General features: G+C 40.9%; 1 protein-coding gene across 1 annotated transcript in view; it reads left to right on the top strand.

Moving 5' to 3' along the window:
* Positions 1-12,349, top strand: part of SLC12A2 (solute carrier family 12 member 2) — a 345,212-nt gene that overhangs the window by 1,478 nt on the left and 331,385 nt on the right. The gene's annotated exons all lie outside the window — the stretch shown is intronic.

The raw sequence follows: 12,349 nt of genomic DNA on the forward strand, positions 1-12,349 counted from the left end.
GAGGCACAGTACCGAGTATAGCGATCTTTTGGTGTAGGTTGGCTAGAGGACGGCAGTGCCACGCTGAGGATATGAGTCATGTATAGGTGGGTGTAGATGCCACCCTAATCGTGGAGGGAGTGGGGTTGTCTGGTGGTTAGGAATCTGATATGTCTTTAAACTCATGTTTGCGGATACCTCCAAGTGTGTTTGAACCTGCCACATAGCCATAATTACAAGGGTGCATTAGACCGCATTTAGAAGTATGCGCATAGCAGTGATACTGCGTTTGTCACTTAATACATGGTTTGTGCAACGTGAGCAGAAGGTACCGTCCTGAGTTTGTTGTACATGCAGTCGTGTAAGTGGAGGGCCATGTCCTAGAATGTGGAAGATCCGCATGTAGAAGTTGCAGAATAAAGTGGTACGCCATGTATTGCTGATTGCATGGGGCATGAAGGACAGCTATCGTGTCAGTTGGCTGAAATGGGATGTGCAGACATCGCATTGATGACCGAGCAGGTGCAGGGTCACGTGTGTGTGTTTGCATCTGTTACGGTTTGTTCATGTGCTATATTTGTTATAAAATTGCACGGGGTGTGCAGAGTCCTTCCGGGACAACATGGAGGAATTGAGATGGACGTTTAGTATTTGTTTGAGATGACATGTGAGAATTATACATAGTTATTCAATCCTGAAGTGACAACACCGACATGGCACCCATTGGCTGGTTTACTGTGTTCTCTTAGAGTTAGTTTACTATCAATGGGTCAGTAATGACCATGCAATGTAGGTTATATGCTGCCTGGTCGTGGAATTAAACACCATTTAATTGCTGATACACATAATAGCCAAGTGCAGTTGGGTGCCGGAAGAACATTCTGATCAGTCTGGTTAGTTAAGTGACTACTCAATGAACGCTTTAACTTGATACCCGTTTATGTGCTTTGGCTTTCATGTTGTTTGCTAGTAGTTTGGTGCATTTTGTTGTCTGAGGGTGCAGTTCTGAGTTTTCTATTTTTTTTTTTTTACTTGAACTGCATATTGCCCAGTACTCTGTTTTAACTGTGTAATAGCCCATACTGCGCTTTGGAGAACAGCAGGAGAAAAGAGTGACCCTTGCATCTAAATATTCGCCTGTTGTAGTTCAAAACAAGTGCCAATATTGCTTAATGAGGAAGACCTTTTGCGGTACAAGGAATATATTTTGTACTGGTATTTTGGGTAGCGGTTGCAGATTTCAGTTATAAACTCTATCCTTGATTTTTTTGCTGTGACAAGACGTTGTGAGGTGTTTGGTTCATCTCAGTCGCACTATCGGGGCAGTAAATGCCCTTGCTCCATCTAAATCTGCATTATGTTCACAGCTCCATGATCCTAGAATGAGCGCGAATCTGTTATCAATGAAGCTTTTTTTTTTTTTTTTTCTTCCGTCTAGTCCCAACGTCTAATTGAAGCTCTTGTCTGAGTTTTCCCATGCTCTCGGCAGGATGCTAATCTTGAGTTGTATTGGAAATAACTCGCTGCCGTTAGATGTCACCGATGACCCTCCCACACCAGTCTCCCAAATGAACTTCCCCGAGCGGCCCATGAAAGAGCTGGGAGTCTTCATGAGCTCATCATTGAGGATTGGCTTGTCTCCCTGGAGATCCATCTTCTGCTGCTAACTATTCATAGTTCTTGCATCCGGTTACTTAGCAGGCTCCCAAGGGCCGGACACTAACGATGCTGTGTTCTGTGCTTCATTTTTCTTAAGGCTTTTTTTTTTCTTTTGTGTCGTGTACACGCACTGCAGTTTGTTTTTAATACTGGAAAGGTTTCATTCCTCTGGCTTGCTATATGTGGCACGGTGGCCATATTTCTACTGAATAGGTATAACGTTGGTTTTAGGAAAAGCTTTGGAGTTACTGTATCTTGGCAGTTTAACAAAAATTGTTCCTTTTTGATAAGGATACATATGTAAAACCCAGTTTGTTTGCATCCTACATTAGTATAGGTGTGATTTAGGATACTGATGGCTAATGTTTGATAATAAACAGTTGTCTTGTAGATTCTTTGTCCACAGCGGATTTGCAAATTTCTTGATTTTTAGCGTTTGCCTTTTCCTAGGTGAATGAGAAAGCTACTGAATTCTAGCAGTATGAGTCCTTGCAGCTGCCCCAATGGAACCTTGAAGAAACGCTGCTGGTATTTTGCTGGGTACCAAGTCTGCACTATGTGCAGGAGAACAACAGTTAGGTTCACAGCGACTGCAGCATCGGGGTTATTCACTTATGGTTCAGACCAATTAGAGTAACCAGTTGTGCAATTTTCATTGTCAGTAATATTTTCTTCAGCTGGGCACCATAACTGTCTGTAGAAAAAATGGGACGCTCCTACTGAAAATAAAAATGTGCGTCAAAATGTGGACAGGTCGCCCAGTCTCCCAAAGCTTGCACATGCCTTTCGTTCGTGTCTGATGCAGTTGTTTCCTTGTGGAAGGAGGAGTGTTAGAGTAAAGTTACGCAGACGTGTGTGTGTAATATATATTATTTTTGTTCTACTTGACAAAGCAAGAATAATATTGTGCCACCACCTCACCCCACCCCCAATACTTCAGCTTGACTTGGTGGCAATAGGGGTACTGGCCAATAATTTGGTTATTTGATTGCTTCTCAATTAAGAGGCAATTTTTTTCCCCCACTCTTTGCATTTGCACAGCGTCAAATCTACTCTCAAGGTGATGTCATTTCAACAGCAACCTCTTAACTCACCAGCTTCAAGCATTTAGCCAGGTTGGAACAGTGCCTGTAATCAATATTTAAGCTTCTCTTGTGATGCAGAGTTCTTGTTAACGCTTGAGGGTGTTGTGACTGTTGTATGAGTAATACAATTGTCATAGGTCTGTGATATGTGACTGTGCATGGACCTGTTGAGTGTTGCTGGGATCACCTCAGGATACCTGGCTGTTAATTCACAAGGTCGCCAAGAAGTCCTTGAAGGAATACTCTTAGCTTCTCAAGGACACATTTAGATCTCCTCCGTCTGTCTTTAATTTAGGGGCCCTTTGCTGTAAGAAAAAATAGTTACAACTCCTTTTTCTTTTATCTCTGCTGCATGCCAAGTGTCTGTTATGTGAAATGGCCACCCTTTGTGTTTGTGGTGTTCCCAGTAAGGGTGGAAGCCCGGAGGGAGGGAGCGACTTACCACTTATTAAGGGGATGTGTGAATAGTCAGTTAGTATCTGCAGGTTCTTTGACACAGTTTTGATTTTCTTACTAAAGTGACACAATGGGCACATATAGTTAACGAGCATTGCTCCGATGAAGTACTGACATTTTTTTCAGTTGACACAAAGTAGTCAGCCGAACTTTTAATGGCACATGTTCAGAAATGTTCTGTCTAAAGTAAAATCATTTTCAAAATGGTGTTAACTTGCAAGATAACTGACACGTGTCTATGAATGGAGCTTTAAAAATACACATTTAACAGTCTTATTTTACATAAATGTCCCGCTTGCCTTTGAAAATAAAGGTTATCCCTTATTTTTGTCTTAGTGGCGAAAACATCAATTGTAAAACCAGTAGTGTGTAGGGGATTCACATAGTCCTTTCCAAATATGCTATTTTGCAAATAAAAATACCCATGCAATTTTACTAGGAGTAGAAGTGGTTGCACTACTGTTTGGAAGAAAGGTGCATTGTGCAGGTTTTTCCACCGAACCACAGAGCAGCTAGTTGTTCTTGAGGCGACCATGTTTTTAAATGCGGAGTATTATCTTTGGTTTGAAATCCTGTACAAGGAAGGAGTTAGGTGGGTAAGAACATTTTGCTTTACATTTAGCACCCCTTCATGTTTTAGGAAACTGTTGTTGAAATTACTGCCAACATTCCAAGCCGTAAATCCTCTACCCTTGCGATGGAATTTTCCTGGCAGCATATCTAATCAGTTAGAAATAATTGCATTAAAACCTGCTGCCATTTATTTAAAGCTGCTGCTGTACACCCCACGAACACGTTCTAATTGAATTACAAGCTGGATTTGCTCATGACTTGGAAAATCCATTCCAACCCCGCGAGAAGGTAATCCAGTTGCAAAGTAAAATGGTGACTATGCTCTAACAAGTATTTGGATCTGTCCTAAGTTAGATCTATTGCTTTCTTTGCTAGTTGTCTCCCTCCTACCAGCCATGACATGCTATACATAATTTTACTCACTCTGAGCATCACAGCTAGGAAGCAGTAGTTTTACAAAAGCTCTTGGCGCCTTTGTTACCCAACGTGTTATTCATCAGAAGCAATTTTTCAACTGCTGTGATTTTTTTTTTTAAAGTGGAAAACTACTAAAAGTGGCTTAGTAGACGGTTAGAGTGCAGACATGTGGTTGTGGTATTATTCAGCACAAGTGCACTTTTTTTTTTTTTTTTTTTTTTTCAAAGCGTGCAGGAAAGTCCATGTAAATGACATGGAGACAAAGAGCTGACATGGAAAATGAGGCTACACTGCTATGTAAACCAGAGTAAAGCTGGAGATTCAAATAAAGTGTTAAAATTGAGACACAATGCGTATGGCTGCCCTTACAATATTTAAATTCTGTTTCTCGTTGTAACACCCTGGTTGCACATGGCAAGATACTTTTATGCAAGTAGTCGCTTGCAAATGGACATTTCCGCATTTGCCATGAACTTTTAGTGCTAGTTTACTACACAGCACAACCTGCATGCCTGTAGACTTCGCATAGTAAATACAAAAGCCCAAGACTGCTTCATATTGTTTTAATTCATCCAGCAGAAGTGAGAGGGATGTATCTGGACATGTCAGGAAGCACAATACATCATCCGCAAAGGGTGGTAGTTTACAATGCTCTCCATCTACCTCGAGCCCTCGCATCCCAGGGTTTGTTTCTAGTCAATGGACTAGTAGCTCCATTGTGAGTGCAAAAATTAACGGGGATAGAGGACATCCCTGTTTGGTACTCCTGCAAAGGGGAATTTGCGAGTAAAGGGCTCCATTGAGTCTTAATACTTGGGATTTCGTAATAGGCCAGCAAATAGGTAATCCTATGAGGACCCTGCCGAGTTTGAGAGGACTCTCGGAGAAACTGCCCATCAAACCGGTAAAAAGCCTTTTCTGCATCTAGCGTGAGAAGGATGGTCAGTTCTGGCATATCAAACACTTTCACCGACTGCATTACGTTTTCCTAGCCTGTCTGTTTCTAATGAACCCTGATCAGTCCCTTTATATTTAACATTGTGTAGTGAATTGTCTACTGTAGCCCACTACATACAATGGCAGTTTGCATCATCAGGAATTAAATTAATATCAAGTAGTAACAAAGTGAGACTTTAACTTAATTAGTTTACCATAGTTTGAGATCTCTGAAACACAGAATAATGGGTAAGCCCAAACATTTAAAAATGGCACAGAAACCTGCGTACAAGATACCTGCCCCAACATGGGTCCCTTGCTGACTGCGATTGAACTCGTACTGCAACTCCACGGTGATTCTTCAGAGACAGAAACGTCTTTGGGTTTATTGGGGATCCTGTCTATAGCATCATGGCCTGTGTGGTGGTTTTTTTTTTTTTTTTTTTTTTTTTTTTTTTTTTTTTTTTTTTTTTGGCCTCAGCTGTTATTATATACATCCCTGTTTTGCTCCTCGCTATCTGAAGTGGAGGGAAAATAACGATGGACTGGAATGCAGCCCCCTCTAATAAGCAATGGCTGATATTAAGGCATCCCCCCCCCCCTATCTCTTTTTTTTCCATCTTGTAAATCAAAGCTAGAAGTTAATGAATTTGGTTTTGCAATGGCTCTTGTTCGTTTGCTCTTAAAGGTACAGTATTTGTAGGCCTCTGTCATTGGTTGAAGCTGGACATGCAGCATGTTTTCCCAGTTGCATTTAATTCTTGGAAGTTTTTCCTCTGCAGTAAGGTACTTGGACAACTGGTAACAAAATCGAATAACTAAGTTTCACTAATGCTCTAATGTGTCAAAATTGGAGGCATTCCACATTTGAGGAATCCAATCCAGGCCATACAACCAATGATGTCATCTTAAATGAGTATCTCACAGTTTTACCAAAATCTGACGGTCAGATGACTTAGATTAAGGAGTAGGCAATTAAGACTACTGGTTTACCTTATTGTACCAAATGAATGGTATGCAAGATAGGCTTCAAAATACAACCTTGACATTGAACATGTTGCTGAAGGTCAAGACACATGAGTTTTTATGGTTCATTGCCTTCTAAACTTCCTACCTAGGCCAAAACTTGGATTTTCTAAAGGTAATTCAAAGGGAAGAAAAGTTATTCTTTAGGAAATGTTTCTGTCCCAACCAGTTATTCTCCTGAAAATATATAATTAAGTCTGCCACTTCAAAGCCATTGACGTATCTTCCACTATCGGGGAAATTAAAGCTGTTTATGCGCAAGAACATAAATGCAAAAAAGTAAAGACTGGAATGATTAAAATTTGTATTTGAGACAATGCCCTTTAAAAATGTCATTCCTAGTACATGCTAATGAAGTTATATAGTCACATGCCTGCTCGTGAATGTTATTATCATGCTATTAGAACAATACATTGAGTGTTTTTCTAGAAGTGGTATTAAACGGAGGATTTATACAATTAGTATTAATCAGAGGATCATAATTTTTCTTTGCCTATTCTCAGTGCAACATTATAGGCTGCTCTAGACCTATTGAGCGCAGCCCTAATTTTTGGTTCAACACTGACTGGTTTGCAAAATGTTTTCTGTGAATCGTGTCTTAACCAGAATTATTATTTAATCAGACCTTTTTACAAATATTTGTTTCTGAAACTAAGCATGCGATTTCCAAGGTGCCTGCTATGGTTTTCACTAATAGATTTTCACAGGTTGTGTCTAGTCTGTTTGGATGAGCAGCAATGTTGTTCAAGGTAGGTGTTAGCACTGTTAACAATAAATGAGCCACTGAAAAACCGAAGATGCAAAAAGACATGCAGTGTCTCCAGTGTTACCTTTATGGAACACTAGTTTGAGGATAAAACTAGTGATTTTAATTTTCAGATATATATGTGTGTGTGTGTGTGTGTGTGTATATATGTATGTGTATATATATTATCTACTGGCGGTCGCCAGTAGATAGTTATAGTTAGGACCGAGTTTCCATAGGAAATCTCAAAATTCTATTTTGAATAACTTTGGCGCCGGTTGACGAATCCTCGCGAAATTTTCAAAACTAATGGGGCGCTCCGTTCAGCTCCTACCCTGAAAGTCTCGGGGTGATACGTCCAGCGGGGGCTGAGAAAAAGGGGGGGTCCCAAAACGCGTTTTCCCCATGCATTTTCCCATAGGACCTTTAGTCCGAGCTACAGCCCGAACGGCTGAACAGAATTACTTGAAATTTGGCAGAGAGGTAGTCCTCAGGTCAGAGATGTGCCTTTTGCAGGTCTGGTGTAAATCTGTTCAGTAGGTCCTGAGAAAATAGCATTTAAATCAATATATATGTCTGTAAGCGCGCTCCGTGCGCTTACGGTAAGCTTGCCGTACGCGCACGTCAAAAAAAATAAAAAATAAAAAAAAACGAAATAACAATCACATTTATTAAATAAATTGTAGGACCCGCAAGGGAGAAAAAAAAATTGTTACTGTGTAAAAAAAAAAAAAAAGGCGAGGCGCGCACGGTATGAACTGCGCAACGTGGGCGCTCGGTGCGTGAAGCGCACCGAGTGCCCACAGCGCACGCATGGTGAAAAACCAGAATAAAAAATAAATACATAACTTAGCATTTAAAAAACCGTACAAATTCACTGAAAAAACCATAGGTTTCACACACGTTATAGTTAGGAATTAGCATTTAAAAAACCTTGCAAATTCACTTAAAAAACCATAGGTTTCACACATGTTATAGTTAGCTGTACATTTCACTCGTAAAAAACCAATGAAATTCCACGTTATAGTTAGATCAGGTAACTATAACTTGCGCGACCGCAATCCACAATGTGTCATTTCAGATGTCATCATTGATGTGAAGAGTGATGTCACTGACCATGTCATGAGTGATGTAATATGTGACGTCATCAGCAGTTTATTGTGGGCGCGCAAGTTATAGTTCTAACTATAACGTGTGAAACCTATGGTTTTTTTTTAAGTGAATATAATCACTAAAAAAACCCACAGGTTTCAGGGGCGTTATAGTTAGCTGGACATTTCCCTCGTACAAAACCCTAGAAATTCCCCCGTTATAGTTAGTTCAGCTAACTATAACTCGCGCCCGCGCAATGCACTGCTGATGACGTCACATCACTCATGACATGGTCAGTGACATCACTGATGACATCTCAAATGACATCACTGATGACGTCATCCAGTGAGTCTGTGTTTCTGTAAAGTTTAAATGTTTAATATATATAGGGAAAGGCCTATGGAAGAATGAGTGGGTGTATAAGTGTGTGAATGGATGATTTTGTAGGTGCGTGACTGACTCTATGCGAGTCATTAAACGTATCTTACTGCAGACTAGTGACTAAACTGTGTGAATGTCTGTATCTGTGTTTGTTGGTGTATAAGTGGCTGCATGGTTTTGTGAATAGCTATACGAGTGTCTATATGGGTTATTGATTGGTTGTCTGAGTATCTGTATTGGTGCCTGAGTGTTTGTGTGGGTGGGGTGTGTATGACTGTGCATAGATGTGTGAGTGGGTGATTCTATGGGTGCATGGTTTTAAGAGTGCATCTGTAATGGACTGTATGGTTGGGTGAGTGTATGTATGGGTGCGTTAGTGATTGAATGTATATCTCAATGGTACATGTGTGAGTAACTACATATGTGAAAGGAAGTTTATATGTGTAAGAGTATATAACTGGCTATATGTGAGAGTGTATGGATGAGTGTGTGCTTGTACCAGTAAGTGTATAAGAGCGTAAGAATGTGGTACTATTTTTATGAGTAAGTGAACTTGTGTGTGTGTGTGTGTGTGTGTATAGGTGAGTAAATGGGAGTGTGATTAATTATTTGCATGACTGACTAGGTGTGTGAGTATCTCTATGGATTAGCGGTGTGTGAGTGTCTATATAGGCGTATAAGTGCATATGATAGTCCTGTACTAAGTGACTGTAAGTATGAGTGATTGGATGTGTGAGTAGACCTAAGAGTCAATGAGTGGGTATGTAGTTATTGGTATTGGAGTATCTATGGTTTTGAGAATGGCAGTCTGAAATTTTGAGTCGGTGTATCAAAGGTTATATTAGGGTGTGAGAAGATGCACTAATTTATTGCATGGATGACGTCATCAGTGATGTCATGAGATGTCACTGACCATGTCATGAGTGATGTAATATGTGACGTCATCAGCAGTGCATTGCGGGGGGTGCGAGTTAAAGTTAGCTGAACTAACTATAACTAGGGTTTTGTACGAGGGGAAATGTCCTGCTTACTACAACGCCCAAGAAACCTATGGTTTTTTCAGTGAATTTCAAAGTTTTTTTAAATGCGAATTCCTATCTATAACTTATCTCTAAAGCTATGATGTTTAATGATTTTCATTGGATTTCTAAATGTTTCTATTTCAGTGTGTCAATTCCTCTAATTTTTTTTGTAAATATTTTATCACCATTTTTAACTTTTCAATTAATTCTTTTACAAATTACAAAATATTATGTTTTTATTTTGTATTTTTTAAAATTGTAACTTTAAAAAAAATATTTTTTAAACTATATTTTCTAACTCTTTTTAAATATTTCCCCCCCCCCCCCCTATTTATTTATTTTTAATTTTTTGGGGATTCGCGCACCATTCTCTATCCCTGCGCGAAAGCATCCATGTACGGTATGCGTTGGGTACGTGTTTGGTGTGCGATTGCAATGCGACCGGTGCGCGACTCCAAGCCTATACGCGACACATACGATGCACGTTACGCGATGCTTGCTCGCTTCCACGATACGTCATATGCGTGTATGACGCGGTGGGTGTGCGAATCCCGCGAAATAGTTTACATTTAAAATCTCCCAAAAATTTCAGTTTTTTTTTTCCCTTGGAGTCGTGCACCCAAGGCGTTAGGAACCGCGCACCCTACACGAGAGAAATCGTGCACCCAACGCGTTTGGATGCGCGACTCCTAATTTTACAGTTAAAAAATAAATAAAAAATAGCAATCACTAATTTTTATTATCCCCAGGGACCCCATCCCCTGGGGCTTATAAAAAAACGTTGGCGACCGTGGGGAGAGCCCCAACCCCCCCCCCCCCCCCCCAAGGTCCCAGCCGGCTCCCCACGTCCTTCGGGAGCCGGCATTGCTTTTCCACATGGGGAGCTGCTAACATGCAGCTCCCCGTGTGGAAAAGCAATATCGTTTGGATTTTGAAAGAGAGCAGGTTTCCCTGCTCTCTTTCAAAATCCTAAACGAAAATCCTAACGAAGTTTGCTATGGGAGGGTGGGAGACTCCCGTCCTCTCATAGCAAACAGTGTCCTGGGGGTGGGCACCCCAGGACACTGTAGGAGCCGGCCCTGGGGGGTGGCGGTCTCCAGGGCCCTCAAGGGCTCCAGGAGGGGGACCACGCAGCCCCCCTCCCCCATTAATATATAAAGATTTTGTCCCCGGGATTTGGCCCAACCAGGTGCTAATTATTAACGAAGCATGGAAGCCCAAACTTCTTGTTTGTTTTTTCAGCCGGATCCACGCACCCTGCGTGCATTTTGCCGTTTTTTATTTTTTTTAAAAAAGGGGGCCCAGGGGGTCCTTCTGGGACCCCCTAAGCAACACTAGAGTGTCGGAGTATTTCTACCCTGCCCCCTTTACATCTTTCTCACACTTATTTCCCTTACTTAATCAGCCTTGCTTCTACCGAGGCACAAAATGGCTGCCAACAGTTCCTGGTTTCGAATGTAGACAGACACTTAACAGCCAATTAGCATTCAGCGCGTGATCGGGAGGGTGCGCGCTTGGTTCGCAGAGGGTGCGCTTAGGGTGCACATAGGGTGCGCGGATCCTCCGAGGCCATAGATATATCTATCTTTTTTTACTTTAATTTTCTCAGGAACTACTGAACGGATCTACACCATTTATGCAAAAGGCACAAGTCTGTACTGAGGACAACCTCTTTGCCAACTTTGGTGTAATTCCGTTCAGCAGTTTGGGCTGTAGCTGCGTCAACTGGTCCTATGGGGAAATTGCATGGGGGGAAAACGCGTTTTGGGACCCCCCTTTTTTTCTCAGCCCCTGCTTGACGAATCACCACGAACCTTTCAGGATAGGAGCGGACCAGAGCTGGCCAAAAGTTTGGAAAATTTCGCGAAGATTCGTCAATCGCCGCCGGCCTTATTGGGAATAGAATGTTGCGGATTTCCTATGGAAAATAGGTCCTAACGACCGCCAGTAGGTAATATATATTTATTTTTTACTAAGTACACATTTCAATGGATGACTAACAATCTTAGGGACCAAATGTTCCCAGTGTTATGTTTAAAATGTACTATATATTAAGCGTTGGAGGCTGAGTCATGTAAGGAAATCTATATGGTCAGTGGGTTCTGGATATATGAGGGCATCTTTGATTTCTGGTCCTTTGAAACTAGATTGTGCAGTAATTTACACCAAAAAAAGTTGTTTCAGATCTGCATTTAAAAACTAACAAAACAGGTTAACAATTCTACTTATTGCTTCTACATATTTATTTCGGCCTCCTTAATATACACTTTTGTTCAACAGCTCCATATTGCAGCAACATAGTGCTCAGACTAGCTTCACTTATGTCATAGATATTGAGAGTTAGCACCTTAGCTGGTATAATGACTCATACTCTCTTCAAACGTCAGTGTTGCAATGAGTCTCTTGTTAGCGTGTTTTAAACTTCTGCCTCTAACCCATTGTTGTAACTTCCTCCCACTCTTTTGCTGTGTGCCTTACTAACCTTTTGTAAAAATCAAGCAATCTCGATATTTATCTTTGGAAACTTTCCACTGTCCAGGAGGAAGTTGCAGTTGCTGACCACTACTTCTAACCCAGGGGTTTCCAACCTTCTTATGTTCAATGGAAATCACCCCGAGCTACTAATACTAGCAATTTTGAAAGTGAACACCCCATCAAAGAGTGTCAGTAGCGACAACGTTGGTGCATTAGGCAGAGTTTCCAGCAGTAATGTAAAAAAAGGCTTTGACAATTTGAACTAAAACATTACATGGGTAGTACATACGAAGCATAGCTGCACTCTCACTGGCACCAAGGTATAAATATAAGTAATAAAACCCTCCAACTCAAATAATAGCATTAAGCAAATGTTGAAATTTCAACTATTTTTCTACAGATATAAGCTTATGAATACATGCTTTTTAAATTTTGGTATACATAATCTAATTCAACCAAGCAAACGTTTTGATAGTCATAGGCTGGGCTGCACACAGGAGAGC

Source organism: Triturus cristatus, chromosome 2_1, assembly GCF_964204655.1.
Source record: "Triturus cristatus chromosome 2_1, aTriCri1.1, whole genome shotgun sequence".
NCBI classification, from domain to species: domain Eukaryota; kingdom Metazoa; phylum Chordata; class Amphibia; order Caudata; family Salamandridae; genus Triturus; species Triturus cristatus.